The following is a 15,617-nucleotide window of genomic DNA, read 5'->3' on the forward strand; positions in this document are numbered from 1 at the left end:
TTGATGGCGGCGCGGGCACCCGCAGCGGCTCCTCTTGTTGTATGTTGTGAGAGAGAAGACATTTCATCTGTGCTGTATGCAGCACATTTGACAATAAAGTTGTACTTGACTTGACTTGACTTGATTTTGAAGATACATGATGTGTGTCTACCGCAAAACATACTGGAGGTAGTGTATGGCATAACTTAAACCACTGCTCAAACTGCGTATATGAGTTGCAAAGCCCACCAATCTTAACCCTTCGTAATCATTTTTATAATGTTAGCAGAACATAACATGCCACAAAACATGCTACCACTAAAAATGTCTAATTATGAGTCAATTATTAATGTACACTGACTGGCTACAATATACTCTTGTAAAACTTATCATATCAGACAAGCCATATTATATAATGAGCTATATTATGGAAAATTGACTTCTTATTAGTGTACAAATTGTCGAATTATTGGAGTGTCTGCACTACCCATCAAGTGTGAAATTAAACAAATGAGGAAGTTAAATCGATGTTGCCTTTTTCTTGAAAATGGGTGTAGAAGTGAGCCGATATGAATTGTGCCCAATTGTGAAGCGACAGTCTGGTTAATTTCTCATCATAATCACTCCTCCCTCACCAAGTTTCTCCACCCCATGACCTGGAAGCTCGGCCAGGGGAATATCTGCTGTGTTAAAATCCAAACGGGAGGAAGCAGCGCTGCATTGAGTTTGGTTGGATGCAAAGATTAGCATTCACTACGGTGTTTGCTTTTGATAAGCAGCGCAGACTTGGTTGTTTGGTAAATTGTCGACAGTGTGTGTGTGTGTATGCACCACATACACGAGGTGAGCAGAGTAATCGTCCAAGTGTAATTCTGCAAATTGTCGATAAAGTGCTTCTGCCACCTGTAAAAATTACTCCAAATGAATTAATGCGGGCTCGCATTTGGCACCTCAAGTTCACTTCTTTAGACTCTTGGCTCAACTCGAATCCACCATATATCACTCCGACTCTTTGTCATGCTAATGAAAGCGTGCCGTAATGAGCAGTGGCATGTTTGTATGAGACAAGACTGCCCCCTCAAAACCAACAATCTTTAAGAAGGGACAAATAGCAGGTGTAAAACCTGATCCTTGGGGAACTTGAACGAAAGCATGTAACAGACATTTTATTGAGACACTCGAGAACCGTATTCACTTGTGAAGAAAAAAATGTCACACACAGACAAAATTGTTGACACGTTTTCGGTAAGGGGAAGAAAATCCACAATGATCATTGAAATAAGTTTTAACTGTCCACAAATTAAATTTGATATTTATATGTACAGTGTATATATATATATATATATATATATATATATCAACGTTCAATTAAATGTAGAGGAAAAATGATTGAGTAATTAACAATGGTGTTTCAAACATTAAAAAATGCCTACTCAATTTAGAGTGTTCAATCAGCTTGCCATGCATGTTTTTGGAATGTGGGAGGAAACTGGAGTACCCGGAGAAAACCCACGCAGGCCTGGGGAGAACTTTAAGCTGGAGCTGGAATCGAACCCAGTACCTCTGTACTGCGAGGTCGACGTGTTAACCACTGGAACACCGCCCAAAATAATTGTTATTGGACACATTTTTTTTTTTTATCTCTTCCAGTTATTTTAGTGACCATTGTGGAATTTTCCTTCTTTAACACAAGGTTGTCGACCATTTATTTTATTTCCAGTGAATACATTTGAGAGGTAAAAATTCCACTCTTTGTTCTGTTAAAAAAAAAAAAAAAACTTATCAGATTTATCTCCCTAAACAGTATTTCATTCAAGGCTTATCATATTACTCAGACTGTGTATGACTCACAAGCTAATGCTTGACATTGGCATTGTCATACCTACTGTTCACTGTTAATATTATGTTGGATATGATAGAAATATATATGATTTGAAGATTAATATTGATGTATTCTTTTAAATAAATAATGACGTACGGCATGGCCAAATTGAATCAGGCCTTATTTGCAGTTCTCCAATAATAATAACAATCTCATTTCAATGTCTATCAGGATCTTTTCGCTCATTTTGCGCCTGGGCCACATGATTCACTTAAAAGTATATTTTTGAGCATTTATATTGTTGTAATTTTTGCTTTAGTAAATATTATAATAATTTTTATAAATTCCCTTTGCGTTATTTTCTCTCAGTGTAAGTGTGTTTTTCCCAGTACAGTATTCCACGACCTTTCGGCCCCACCGAGTCTTATCTCAGGAGCGGTCGTGTGCTGGATTGCTGAGTCACCTTTGGTGGGAGGTTGCTCTTATCTCCTGAGAAGCACAACGTTCAGGCAGTTGCTTGCAAAAGGAGGAACTTTGGGCAGGAGCGCTGTGGCCTGCTGCGTCTTCTTGGCTAAAATGAGGATTGCAGCAACACTCGCCGACTTCCTCAATTCTTTGAGTTGGGTCAGAAGCGTTTTCCTTTTTCTTAATGTTTGACATGCAGGTATGAAAAAGCAAGTCGGCTAGGTGGTCCCCGTTGTTTTGCTGAGGGAATGTTGAGACTTATGACCCAGCATGATCTGAGACGTGTGGTCATGACTGCATAAGTCGGAGGTGTGGTCTCGCAACACTTCACAGCACTTTCTCATACTTTCGGATTTGCCTTTTTAATTGCAATTTTGGATCTTCTCTCATGTTATGAAGGGCGAGGATTCAACAAATCATCCGTGTGGAACTAGAATAGCACTCAAGGCCGCAAAACTACCTTGAAACGTCATCATCTTCTGTTAGATCTCAGTCCAATAGAAGTGGACAGAAATGGCAGAAAGTGAAAACAATTTCTTCAATCCAATCTTAATTCAGATCCTTCCCAAAATGTGATACAGTAGTATATGCAGTATCAACAGCATATACATGACATGAAATTCTATGTTGACACGTTTTATGTTGTAAACACAGAAAAGTGCCATGCATCAAAATCACTGACATTATTGGACCGGTAAAGAAACACAGAGACCAGTGAACTGAAATAGAAAAGGACTTCTTGTCATTCTTTTCATTATTTTTATTATTATTATTATTTTTATTCTTCATAAGCAGGAGAGGGCACAGGGAACTCTGCCTCTCCCCAGACTGCCCTGACCGCAGGTCCCCGATATGAAACTAATCCAGATGAATCACATTGTTCTACTTCTACTATTTTATATGAAGCTTGTGAAAAATATCCATCCATTTCTGATCCGCTTTATCCTCACAAGGGTCAGCCTAAGGTCAACCTATCCCAGCCGTCTTCGGGCAGTAGGCGGGGGACAGCCTGAACCGGCAGAAACAAGCAACCATTCGCGTTCACACTCACACCGAGGGACAATTTTGAGTGTTCAATCAGCATGCCATGCATGATTTTGGAATGTGGGAAGAAACCGGAGTGCCCGAAGAAAACCCACACAGGCCCGGGGAGACCATTCAAACTCCACACAGGGAGGCCGGAGCTAGAATTGAATCCGGTACCTCTGCACTGTGAGGTCGACGCGCGAACCACTGGAACACCGGGCCGCCTGTAAGGAATATCAACGTCATTAAAATTTAACGTATTATCATCAAAAAGAAAGCGTATTTAGAGTGAAAGACTGTTCTCGTCGCTTTCTTTGATCCTGGAATGCAACTTTTCTCCTGTAAAATACAACTGTTGGGGAAAAAAAAAGACTAGATTCGGTTTTGTTCCCTCGTGTCCTTTTTGTCTTCACCTGTTCTCATCATTAGGGTCCCTTGTGTTAACTCATAGGTGTCAAACTCAGGTCCTGGAAGGCCGCTGTCCTGCATGTTTTCCAAGTCTCCCTCCCTGTTGCAACACACCTGATTCAAATGAACAGGATCAATGTCAGGCACCCACAGAGCTTGCTAATGATCTGATCATTTGAGTTTGACACCAATGTGTTAACCAATCAGCTCGCGCCACCCTTTTTGTCTTTTCCAGGTGTTTCTCGTTGTATCGTCACTTTGCTTGTATTGAGTTCCTTGGGTTCTGCCAGTCTTTGTTGAATCATTGTGAGTATGTGAACGTCTGTGTGCTCCTGTCGTGTTTTGTTTCTGTCCTAGGTTTCAACGTCTGTGTGCTGTGCTCCTGTCGTGTTTTGTTTCTGTCCTAGGTTTTTGCTACATTGGTTCCTTGTTGGTTTCAGGACTTTGTTGGAGTACTTCAGTTAGTTTTTTGTTCATATAATCTGCTCAGTCATCCGTGTACCTCCAGTCTCCCTGCTTTTTGGGGTCCTCCACCTACCACCTCAATTAGTTTTTTTGTTCATATAATCTGCTCAGTTCCCCGTGTACCTCCTGCCTCCCTGCTTTTTGGGGTCCTCCACCTACCACCTCAAACGTGACACAAAATTAGCTTTACAGACATCTTTCTTTTAATCTTCACGTAGAAGCAACTCTCAAATCTTCTCGATTTACAAGTTTAATTCCGCCCATGAGCACCACAATCCAGCAAAGCTGATTTTGCGAAGCCCTGTGGAACCAACTTGGGCAGAGTATTTGGCTCTGAGATGATACATCAAGGACATACGACTAATATGCTGTACTCTTAATGAATGTACCAACACAAGTCTTGATGAGATTATTGATTTTGACATGAATCTACATTTCATTTTTGAACTGGGCCATTACAAGTTATGGTAAACAGAAAACCTTGAGGTTGATCCACAACCTGAAGCAAGTCGTGTTGCTGCTATTAAAATATCACTCGGCGAGTCTGGGGAGGGGGAGGGGAAAAAAAAAAAAATGTTGCTGTAATTAATATCACTCGGCGAGTCTGGGGAGGGGGAAAAAAAAAAAAAAGCACCCGACTACCAAACAATACGATCTGGCTTCCTATTTCATGGATCCTTAAGCAGTATTCAATGTTTCACATGTGGAAGCATGAGCAGCATGTAGCACTTAATTGCTTAGAGCACCTTAATAAGTCAAATGCGTTCAAGGCTGATAATCACATTAAATAGTCCCATTTCTCTAAAAAGTCAACTGCAAAGTGAAAAATTCTCTTTCTGTAGGAAAGCATTATGCTGTGAGGTTGTCAGGGTAAATTAAATTCCCCCGTGCACACTAAAGCATCAATTTCCTTATGGTAATTATCTGCTGGAATAGACGTGTCACTAGAAGGAGTCAGGCATGCTTGACATTTAGCCTTTTTATGGAGAGGCGATGAGTAAAAATTAAGATGAGGAAATGAAATTAATCTCCAGCCCAGGCAGGCATTGAAAGATCCTGCAGGATAGTGGCTGAATCAATCATGATGTTTGTGAGGCTGTTTTGAAAAGAAACCAGTGATGAGATGGAGGCCACAGGGTGGAACATCAGAGTGTGGTGGGCGGGGGAGGAGCTGTTTCTTTGCTTTTTTTTTTTTTTTTTTTGGGAGCAAATAGAGTTCTCATTATGAGGAGAGTGTTTATGCTGTTTTATTGGGCATGAAAGTTGGCTACGTTTTAGGTTTTGCAAATGAATCGGTTTTTCTTGAATGAATGAATGAATGAATACTTTATTGTCATTGCACACTTGTTACAACGAAATTCTGCAGGAGCCTCAAATAGAGTTCTCATTATGAGCAGAGTGCTTATGCCGTTTTATTGGGCATGAAAGTTGGCTACGTTTTAGGTTTTGCAAATGAATCGGTTTTAAACATTGTTAAAAGGGTTAAGGTAAGGGGTTCGGGTCACTATATTTATTGACTACTTTTCATTGTGAGAGCGACCTTACGGCACGAGCCTGATACACATCATAAGTATTTCAGCGGTTTGGCACCTGGGCCTTCGGTGGACACTATCACACTGCAATTAACTACCACCACCACCACCACAAAACAACACAAAACGAAGAACATGACAAAAACTTGCATCCATGCTCTGTACCATTTATCCTCACTAAAGTCGCAGGTGTGCTGGAACCGATCCCAGCTGATTTTTGGTGAGAGACAGAGTACACCCTGTATGGGTTGCCAGCTAATCACAGTGACAAAACCAAAAAACATTTTAATAACATTTATGATATTCACAAGGTATGCTGAAGTTGGCTCGAACAAGTTCTGCTCTGACCAACGAATCAGAGGACGGAAAAGTGCCCATCATTAGCCTTTGCTGGCCACTGATAAAACACATGCATGTATTATGAATTTAATTTACACACATAATCAGGGAACAACAGAGTAAATGACAATATGCTATTATTGCGATCATGCCATTGCTAATATCATAAGTCAAAAATCGGCTGAAACTTCACCTTCGATATATCTATACTTAAGCAAATTATTACTACCGGTAAAACTCTTCAAGTCAATACAAAAAGAGGATTAAAATGAAATTAATGAACCTGTTTTGTGGGGAATCTGTTGGCAACTACCCATGAACATGGAACAGCTAACATTGTTTGAAATTTAAAGCAATGCCACATTAATATTAATACAAATGGTGGTACAAGCAACGAAGAAGACGCTGGTGGATTTACATTTAGTATGGGCATTGATGCATGCATTAAAATTATTCCAGGTTGGTCAAAAAATCTAATGTGGCAACGGCAAGTCACTCTCATGATTTCTTTGACAATAATGGAAAAAGTTATGAAATGAAGGAAATCTTCCATTTCATCATGAGTGACGTTATGGAATAAAACCAATGTTAACAATTCATATAAAATCTCACCGAGGGTGCCACATTGGCTAGGCTACGGCTCAATCGACTGATCAAATCCAGTGACAGCGGTGTCATTTTTACGAATTGTTTAGCTACACAGTGTTGACAAAATAAGAAGAAATATCAAAATACTAAGTCAGACGTCTGACAGATACAAAATTCGATACTACATGTTTTCACCCTTATAGCAGTATTTTTTTCTTAATGTATTTATTTTTGTAACAAGACATCACTTTAAAGTGTTTCAAAAGTCAATTCAAAACTGTGGTTGAATATCGTAGGGGAATGTGGCTTGCGACGTTTTCTTCAGGAAAAATAAAAGCTTTTTATTCTCAAGAAAAATTCTTTCTAACGCCACGATGCAGAACAACATTTAATACGACATATTGCATGCCAGTCCTATCTAGGCAACAAATACCGCATTCGAGATTGCACTGGCTGCAGATGTATTAGTTTGTGTTGACATCAAAACTTTACTCATTTCTGAATCAATGACTTTCAAGTAGCATCTGGTGCGGGACAGCACATACACACAAATACACTACTCCACAAATGTGCTATTATTACACACGCACAGTACACACACACACACACACACACACACACACACACACACACGTTTGTTTTGTAGGAAGAAAGTGCGTAAAACCATTCATGTAAATCAGTGAAATAATGATGAGGCACCTCATTATTCTCCAACTCAGTCTGAATCAGTAACTGACATTATTATTGTCTTTTTTTTTTCTTGTCGAAACAGATTGAAGACTCACAAAAAGAAGTTGAAACCTTTGGACTTTTATATGTTTTTCCTAATGTCTCTTTGTGAGACGTCTGCACGAGACGTGAAGTGTGGGTGACAGCAGGGAGGTGTTGTGAGGGGTGACTCTGGTCACCATGCGGGACAGGGGTGCTAGGTGTCCGAAAACGGGGCACCCTTTTGTTTCCAAAGTCTTGTGAATTCTTTTTTTTTCTGTTTAAAAAGAAAGTCATCCCAATGCAAACATTCCAAGAAGCCAACAGCTAATCGTAACCTGACCACTTGTTGTGCATGAGCTCTGCCGAAATAAGATGTGGAAGTCATCTGACCGTTGCGGACGACCGTTAATCATTCCAACCAGTTGCATTTTTGCTCTTTTGGGGGGAAAGCTCTGGGGGAGGCCAGTGTAATCAGGAGAGGAAACAGATCTCGGGGGCTTTCGGGCACCAGGAAAATGGATCTGGGTTGTCAAAACCACGATTACCACGAGCTGCTCTGGATTCAGCCATCTGGAGCAGCCTGCTCCAAAAGCCGGTAAAGTTCCCTCTGCTGGGGCCCCTGTAGGAAACAGGTTTACACCCCCCCTGACAGGCAGCGGGTACTCCCAGAGCACATGTATGGGATGTACAAGATAAGATAAGATAAGATAACTTTTATTTGTCTCACAATGGAGAACAATGGAGAAATTTACGGCAGCAAAATTATGACATGTACGTAAGGCTGGTCCCTTTAGTGCATTTACATAACAATCTAGTTAAAAAAAAAACAAAACAAAAAAAAACACCCCAATGTCTTACACATAAAGCAACTTTCCAAAAACTCACATGCACTAAAGAAAATCAAATTACTGTATGAAATTTATTGTAATGCTTATTCCAAAATATGGGACCCGTGTCAAATGCAATGTCTCCAGAAAGCTTTGAGCAGTGAACTTCAATGGATGTCCTATTGGCATGTGTTTCTTTGCCAATTTTAATTTGTGACGCACAAAGGGATGTTTCCACAATTTCCAAATATATTTAAATAACTTTACCATAGCACGTTTCAGTCATCTTCAAGTAAAAAAATTGTGATGAATAAATAGTGATGTGATGGATTCAATTTGGGTCATTGATAGTTTGGTGCAATTGTACTCAATAGGTGGCTGCCTATTTGTTGCACCTCTAAATGCTACGGTCCTTACCCAGATCAGACATAATCCGGTGTTCACAGAGCAGGACAGTCAAACTCTGCATATTTGCGGTTTGGCAATCGCAGTTTCAGTCATTCTGTCAGGATATCAGGAAGGTTCCGGACAGAATCAGACTCTCCAAACGTAGACTCAGAGGTTTTGAGCCAAAAAAACAACGTAGACTCAAAGGTTTTGACAAAAATATTTATTCACAGAAGTATGAATAGTGACACTGGTACAATAAACCAGGATCAATGGAGATGAACAAAACGCACTTGCTAAAGGCAAGGAGAATATAAACGGAAGTACGTTGTCTCAAAAGGACAAGAGGACCCAAAATGCGTATGGTACCAACCACTCTCGAAAATTGCACTTGGAACAATGGCTTGAGTAAGGCAAATTATCTGTCTTCAGTAGCTTGTGATTGCCTGGCCACCAGTTAGGTGTAATTTGCTTTTCACCCAAAAGTAAGGTGGGAGGGGCTCAACCTCAACCAAGACCCTCATGAAAATGGGAAAAACCGATGAGGATTATTGAGCTAAAATGACAAATCTTCAATCTGCATTTATTTTCTCCAGTTTTATTGAATGTCTTCATTTGAAGAACTGCGAGTGAATAGACTTTGTTGCACTGTCCACTTTCTACACATCAAAACCCATTCAACACGCGTTAAGGAAATACTACTTTGAATTGTTGTAGCTATGTTTGCATTTGTGATTGACACTGACATTTGTCCTCAGAAGTGTCACACCTGCATTCCTAGTCAATGCTATTACTAATTTAAATTGATGAAATCATGATAAGTCGCTGATGGTGTAGGGGTCGGGTTCCCACTCGGTGAGGGTGTGAATGTGGGTGTGTATGGCTGTTTGTCTCCATATGTGCCCTGCAGCAATTCCCGCGACCCTCTTCAGTATAAGCGTTGTTGAAAATGGATGGACGGATGAGTTCATGATAAGCATCGTAAGTGACACATTATGTTTGTTTGATGAGAATTTGATTTCATCTTTTTTATCCAATTACTTGAAATCACCAGATAAGTTGGTAAAAAAAATGATTTAACGATTTGCCAAGGAGTCATGGACATAAATATCAGCACCATGTTGTACTATAGTAGATTGTGTGAATTATATTGCCCTCTAGTGAACACTTGTGGTAATTACTGCTCATTGCGGCATGCAGTTTCAATGACGAAGTAGTTATGTTGAAAACAAATGCGTCCAACCGTGGATGAGGAACATTTTTCCGTTTAGCTACAAGTTGAGTAGTTCAGCATTATGCATGGCCGTACTGTGAGTTAAAGAGGGATTTTGTTTTAAGAACGCAGAAAAAGAAAAGATGTGTTCAGAAAAAAATTTGACATTATGAAAATTATTCATTCCCTTTTTAAAAGGTCCCGATAACTTCTAGCATTGTATTAAACTCCGTGTATAGAATATAGATAAGCTCCTACTGAAATTCTCAAATCTCTTTAGGTAATGAATAATGTTGAGCCTAACTGCTAAGATGCATTTCTAAAGATATTTATATCGATCTATTGTACTGCATATGGATACACTGCAAAACATGACATAACATCAAATATAAAAGCGTTTCATTCAATTTACTCAATGAGATACTGTGATGACTGACCAACTGGAGATATATCAAGAGCAGAGTTAATAGTTGCGTTAGCATGTGCAGCCTTGCCTATATTGCCTGGGATGGTAGTCCGGCTGGAATGCAAACATTTGATTAATATTATTCATTCAATGTTGACAGATTCATTTCTTGAAACAGAAACAGAGTGCACACGTTTGATTTCACATACCGTGGTGTAAGCGTGTATGAGGGAACAATGTTCCTTGTCACGATCAGTAGTTGGAAGTCTTCATCCATGTTATCCATGTTATCCATGTTTTCTGGGCCTATTGTACCATGACATATGAATGTAAACACACACACACACACACACACACACACACACACACACACACACACACACACACACACACACACACACACACATCCATGTTTAGACATCTCAAACCACATGCCTTGTTGACTCTTCATTGGTGTTATGCTCACATGTACAGTAGAATCTGGCCTGATCGGGCACACCCAATGCAGCTGTACCACAGGAAGTGATTATTTTATAATGATTCGGTTTTTTTTTGTTTTTTTTTTAAAGTGGGCACAACAATCGGAGTTGTACACTGACAATGATGTTTCTTGACTTCGTGCCACGATCAAAGCTACTGCCTCCAGCACTCCAGAAGGAAGGTAAAGAATCTAAAATCCTTTCAAGTCTCTTTAAAGTGTGTAAAAAAAAATAATAATAAAAAAAACATGACTCACTTTTAAAGCTCTGCTTCCACAAGGTTGAACTAAGATTGAATAACTTAATATATACGTTAATACAAACAAATGAATACAAACAAACAAGCCAGCATTCTGAACAACCTTATCATTCAGGGAATGCAAGAAGGAAAAAAAACAAGAACAGAATGAAAAGAAAATATGCGATAGTGGTGAGTGGGAATGTACTGTATATGTTACATGAGAAAAACACGATGCCATTTTGTAGCAGTCTCACGAAGCATCAGAAAAGTTTACTAACATTAGTTACAGCAGCTCAGCTTATAAACTAATTGAGATACATGAATATCTATTTTTGAATTTGAAATTTGAATTTGAAGCATTGAAGTTGTTCCTTCAGTGAGTTCCATGGTGCTTGCCTGCATGGGGCCTCCAGGGGGTTTAGAAACAACTTCATTATAATGCAGTGCATCTCTACACCACTTCAAACTACAGCTACAACCAAAAGAACATGTTTCAATGAATAACTCGCTGACGTCGTCAATTGAAAGTCAACATCATTACTTTGTATTTGAATAGGGAACAGATGAGCACATAAAACTCAAGGATCATGCAGCTAAAATAGGTTGGTCTTCGTCATTTTTTCCCGTCTTAAATCTCATTTACCTGCCTCAGCTAAGGTTTACGATGCTAATGTTTTGATGAGAGGCATCCAGTGTCTGGGTCGAAGTTTTCTCCAAGGTTGGTGGTGCCTTTAGGCATCGAGGCAGTTTTGAATCCCAATCAACATACCGGTACTTATAACTCCTGCAAATGGACAGTGAGACTTGAGCATTTCACTTTTCTTTGGGGGAATTCCTGAAAGGTATTTAGATCATTTGATAGTTAAATGTAACAGAACAGACATGTTAAGCTTGAAAACATCGAACTGAATTTACAATATGACAAAAATTAGCACATTTAAGATTCAATTATTACTGTTTCAGCCTGCATTGACAAAAGACAAAATGGTTGAAGTAACATCACAAAAAAACATCGGAAGCTTTCTTAAAGGAGCCGAAACCCCATGATGACAGGGTGGACATCGGTTTTAGGGACACATGTGAAATGATTATGAAAACAGAATACGTACAACGTCAAAATGAGTCCTTTTCATCAATACCTTGATTAACTATAATTTAACCCCTTATTACACACAGTGTGGTTTGCAGAATCACATACTGTACGTCCGACGGGCTATTGTCTAGTTGATCAAACGCAAATAAAGACAAAAGCTTTCTTGTGCAAATACAAACAAGGAGTCGCCTTCTCATTCAAAATACAGGCTGGTGAAATGTGCCAAGAAGCTTGCATTCTTTCATGGTATGGATGACAATTATACAAATGTAAGCATTCCACGTTCGCCCTCCTGAGATCTATTGTGTTCAACAGGGAGACTGCTTTCCACCACTGCATCATACACATTCCTCAGTGAGGGTAACTGAATCCCAACAGGCATATAAGAAGCTTGAAAAGAAACAAACAATATGTCAACAGTGTCAGGGATCTCTTTTTTTTTTTGTAAGTAAAAGTACTGACATTTTGGCCAGGCGCTGCACAAAAAGTAGCTTTGACTGTCGTCATTGCTCAAACTTGTGTCTGGTGTTCAATATGAGATATGAAGAAAACAATAGACTGTTGCTTCATTAGTCAGTATTTCGTCCAAACAGTCTCTAAATACCAGCCAACCTTGAGCCCTCGACACCTACATTCCTTTTGCCAGTTTATTGTGATTACGAAATGAAAAAAAAAAATAGCGACAGAAAAAAAAATACATCTTAGACCATGTTAGCACTCTTGGAATTACGGTAGCTATTTTTTATCCGTACTTGGAGCTGACTTCAGAAACACAAAATGATGAGAAATATTGACTGCAAATGTTTCGGGGCAGTTCTTTGTTTGATGGTTGACATGAATCCGATAATCTTAGCATTGTGCACTTCCAAATGTTTCACAATTTGCCGCATCCTTGGTCGCTTACATATTGCAACAGATGGCATTTAAACACCTCAGCCAAAAGGGTAGCAAAACACTGTTTGCTCTTAGGATGTTAGTGTCGCACTGCAGCTATTGAATTTACATTGCACAATATTACAAAAAGATAAACTCCAAATAAATTCTGCAATAGAGTTCATCGTAATTTGGACTGCATTTCCGTAAATAGTTTGGTTGCTTACCAGTGAATCCTTGCTCTTATTGCTGCATCTGGGACTCTTCTCGATTTCCAAGCTTCATCCTCTCTATAGCAAACAGCCTTGAGGCTGTTTTCAACCTTTCCTTGTCATGGAGGGAATACCCACAGAGTAGGGGCCACATGCTGGAAGTCAATAAAGTTGTGACGACCTTCTGCTCCATCACTCAACTGCCAGCTGCATGGATCCAAAAAGAGGGACGTCATCTCGCTCGGGAGCCAGAGGGGCATGCTGAGCTTGGGGATAAGATCCACAAGTTGAGTTAAGGTGTCCTGGTGCTGGTCTGTCTCCACCAGCAGGCCGGCACACGCAAGAGTTCAGCCGTCTGATGGCACGCAACCCTGCAGAGAATGGCTGGGAGCCTTCCAAATCTGAGGCCATTATTGACACAAGTGTGTGTGTGTGTGTGTGTGTGTGTGTGTGTGTGTGTGTGTGTGTGTGTGTGTGTGTGTGCGCGCGCCACCATAGGTCATGGATCTTCTCCGGCAAAGTTATGCAGTGAGCAGTAGTTGCCGGGAAACTGGCTTTGCTGGCTGTTTGGATCAAATTGCTGACATGCACGGAGGTCACATGACCCTCACTGCTGTGGACATAGTGTATGCAACCAGCAGAGTTTGATTAAGGATGCAAAGTCGCATTCTGTTAGTTTCATCATACTTGTGATTTTGCCTCAGGTGAGCCCTCGGCACATTCTGAGCCGTTTCAATTTGTCAACCTGCAACGATGAATTCATCTGTGTAGACGAGGTAAATAAAATTAGATTTCAAATGTCCCAGTCGTCCTATATATATTTTTAAGGACAGAAGTATCACTGAAGAGCAAAACTGTTCATTATTGTGGTTGTATTTCGCAGTGTCGTAGAACAGTGCAACATAAAATTCAGAACTATTCCCAATACACTCTCACATATAGTTGAGAAAGGCAAAATAGAGAGTGAGATCTCAAGTATGTTTTACTTTTGTTTGTCTGTTTTTTTTCTTTAATGCCATTTTTTTTAAAGCTTTCATAAAAGTTCCTTCTAGGAGAACAGCTGCCATCCACTGAAATGACCACTAGATAGAGTGCTTGCACTAGCAGACAGTGGAGAAACCTGTTTAATTGAATTTACCTGGCCCTGATAAATTAATAGAGAGTAAATAAAGAAAGAGGAGACCCTATTGGGTTATTATGAGGATCTATTATGAGTTTAAAATACCACAATCCTCTAACAAGGTCACCAATAAACTATTCATTTAAAAACCTCACTCACACTTTCTCCCTAAGGAAACATTGAGGTGTTTTCTTTCTCTTTGCTGGCAGGCCAGTGGACAGAATAAAAACAAGTGCATTTGTTGCTTTGTTTCTAACAGTAAATGTAAGGAAGGATTACCGTTGTGTGAATGACACTGGATGTAAAAACAAACATGTTTTTACAAAGGGCATAATCTGGTGATTGGAAGAGCTGTCTTCTATTCACTAGAGCAAAAATATATACTGTATATATATATTACACAATATGTGCTTGGGTGCTTATTAATTAGTTTGTGTGGGATGCCAAAAGTGTAATGCGCAAATGTCCATTCAGCAGATGTAAACCCACAGGTATGTGTGCCGCAGTTTCACCGACTAGAGACTGAAGCTTTGGGGCGTGTGGGGCACGGTATTTTGTTGGGCGAATGTATTCACGTTAACGTGTCAGTGATGATGCTGATGCCTGCTGACGGATGAGTTTTGCCCATGCTGTCATTTGAAAACATAAACACCCACGAGCTGTTGAAAGTGATGTGTTCAAAATAGCCTAATTATGAGTTATTGCAAGAGTGGTGAACGCGTCGGCCATGCGGTGCTCCCTTGAAAAAAAAAAAAAAAAAGGAGGGCAGGCATGACACTTGATGTGAGATGTGATGGCTTCAGTCTTCAAATGGTCCCGTTGACAAGAAGACGCCATTTGTTGCATCCGTTACGCGCCTCATGAGACACGCGTTGAGTGTATATTCATGCATGTGTAATGACTGCAGTGATGTTGAGATATCAACATGATTTATTGCATGTGAAGCCGCCATCCCCCTAAATCTTTGTTTTCCAATTAATTCAGTTTTCTGCATGCTGTTGCTGGAATTTAAATACCAAACCTCGCCCGCGATGGTAGAATGCTTATCAGGGAGTTAGATATTTCTGGAGGGAGGTGCCATTCCCATCGGCGCTGTCTCTGTTTCTGAATCGTGAGTTATTGGTTGGCTTGTGAGTCCTTTTCAAGCATCCTCCACTATCTCTGAAAATATTTACTGGCCATCTCAGTAGACCTGATGCTGCAGTGCGGTGTTCATTTGCACAGGCTCGATCTGTCTGATAGGATCAGAGACTCTGGATTGAGCATCAGTGTTGTCGCCGCTGCAGAGGGTCGTTAAAGCAAAATAATTTGAGGGTGGTGATTTGAAGGCAACATGGGCAGCCGCTGCTTTGGGCAAAGTCCCCTATTTTGGTTAGGAGAGTGAAGCGACACCTCTGAGTCAGAGAGGGTGGGCCTTGATGTCAGACAGTT

At 40.1% G+C, this 15,617-nt stretch overlaps 1 long non-coding RNA gene across 1 annotated transcript; it reads left to right on the plus strand.

Annotated features, from left to right (window-relative positions):
- Nucleotides 1-8,995: 8,995 nt before the first annotated feature.
- Nucleotides 8,996-13,001, plus strand: LOC109523044 (uncharacterized). Its single transcript, XR_002169687.1, has 3 exons — nucleotides 8,996-9,859; nucleotides 10,738-10,829; nucleotides 12,297-13,001. It is a non-coding gene; the product is annotated as an uncharacterized LOC109523044 (long non-coding RNA).
- The last annotated feature ends 2,616 nt before the right edge of the window (nucleotides 13,002-15,617 follow it).

The sequence above is a fragment of the Hippocampus comes genome, unplaced genomic scaffold (genome assembly GCF_001891065.2).
Source record: "Hippocampus comes isolate QL1 unplaced genomic scaffold, H_comes_QL1_v1.1 scaffold36, whole genome shotgun sequence".
NCBI classification, from domain to species: Eukaryota; Metazoa; Chordata; class Actinopteri; order Syngnathiformes; family Syngnathidae; genus Hippocampus; species Hippocampus comes.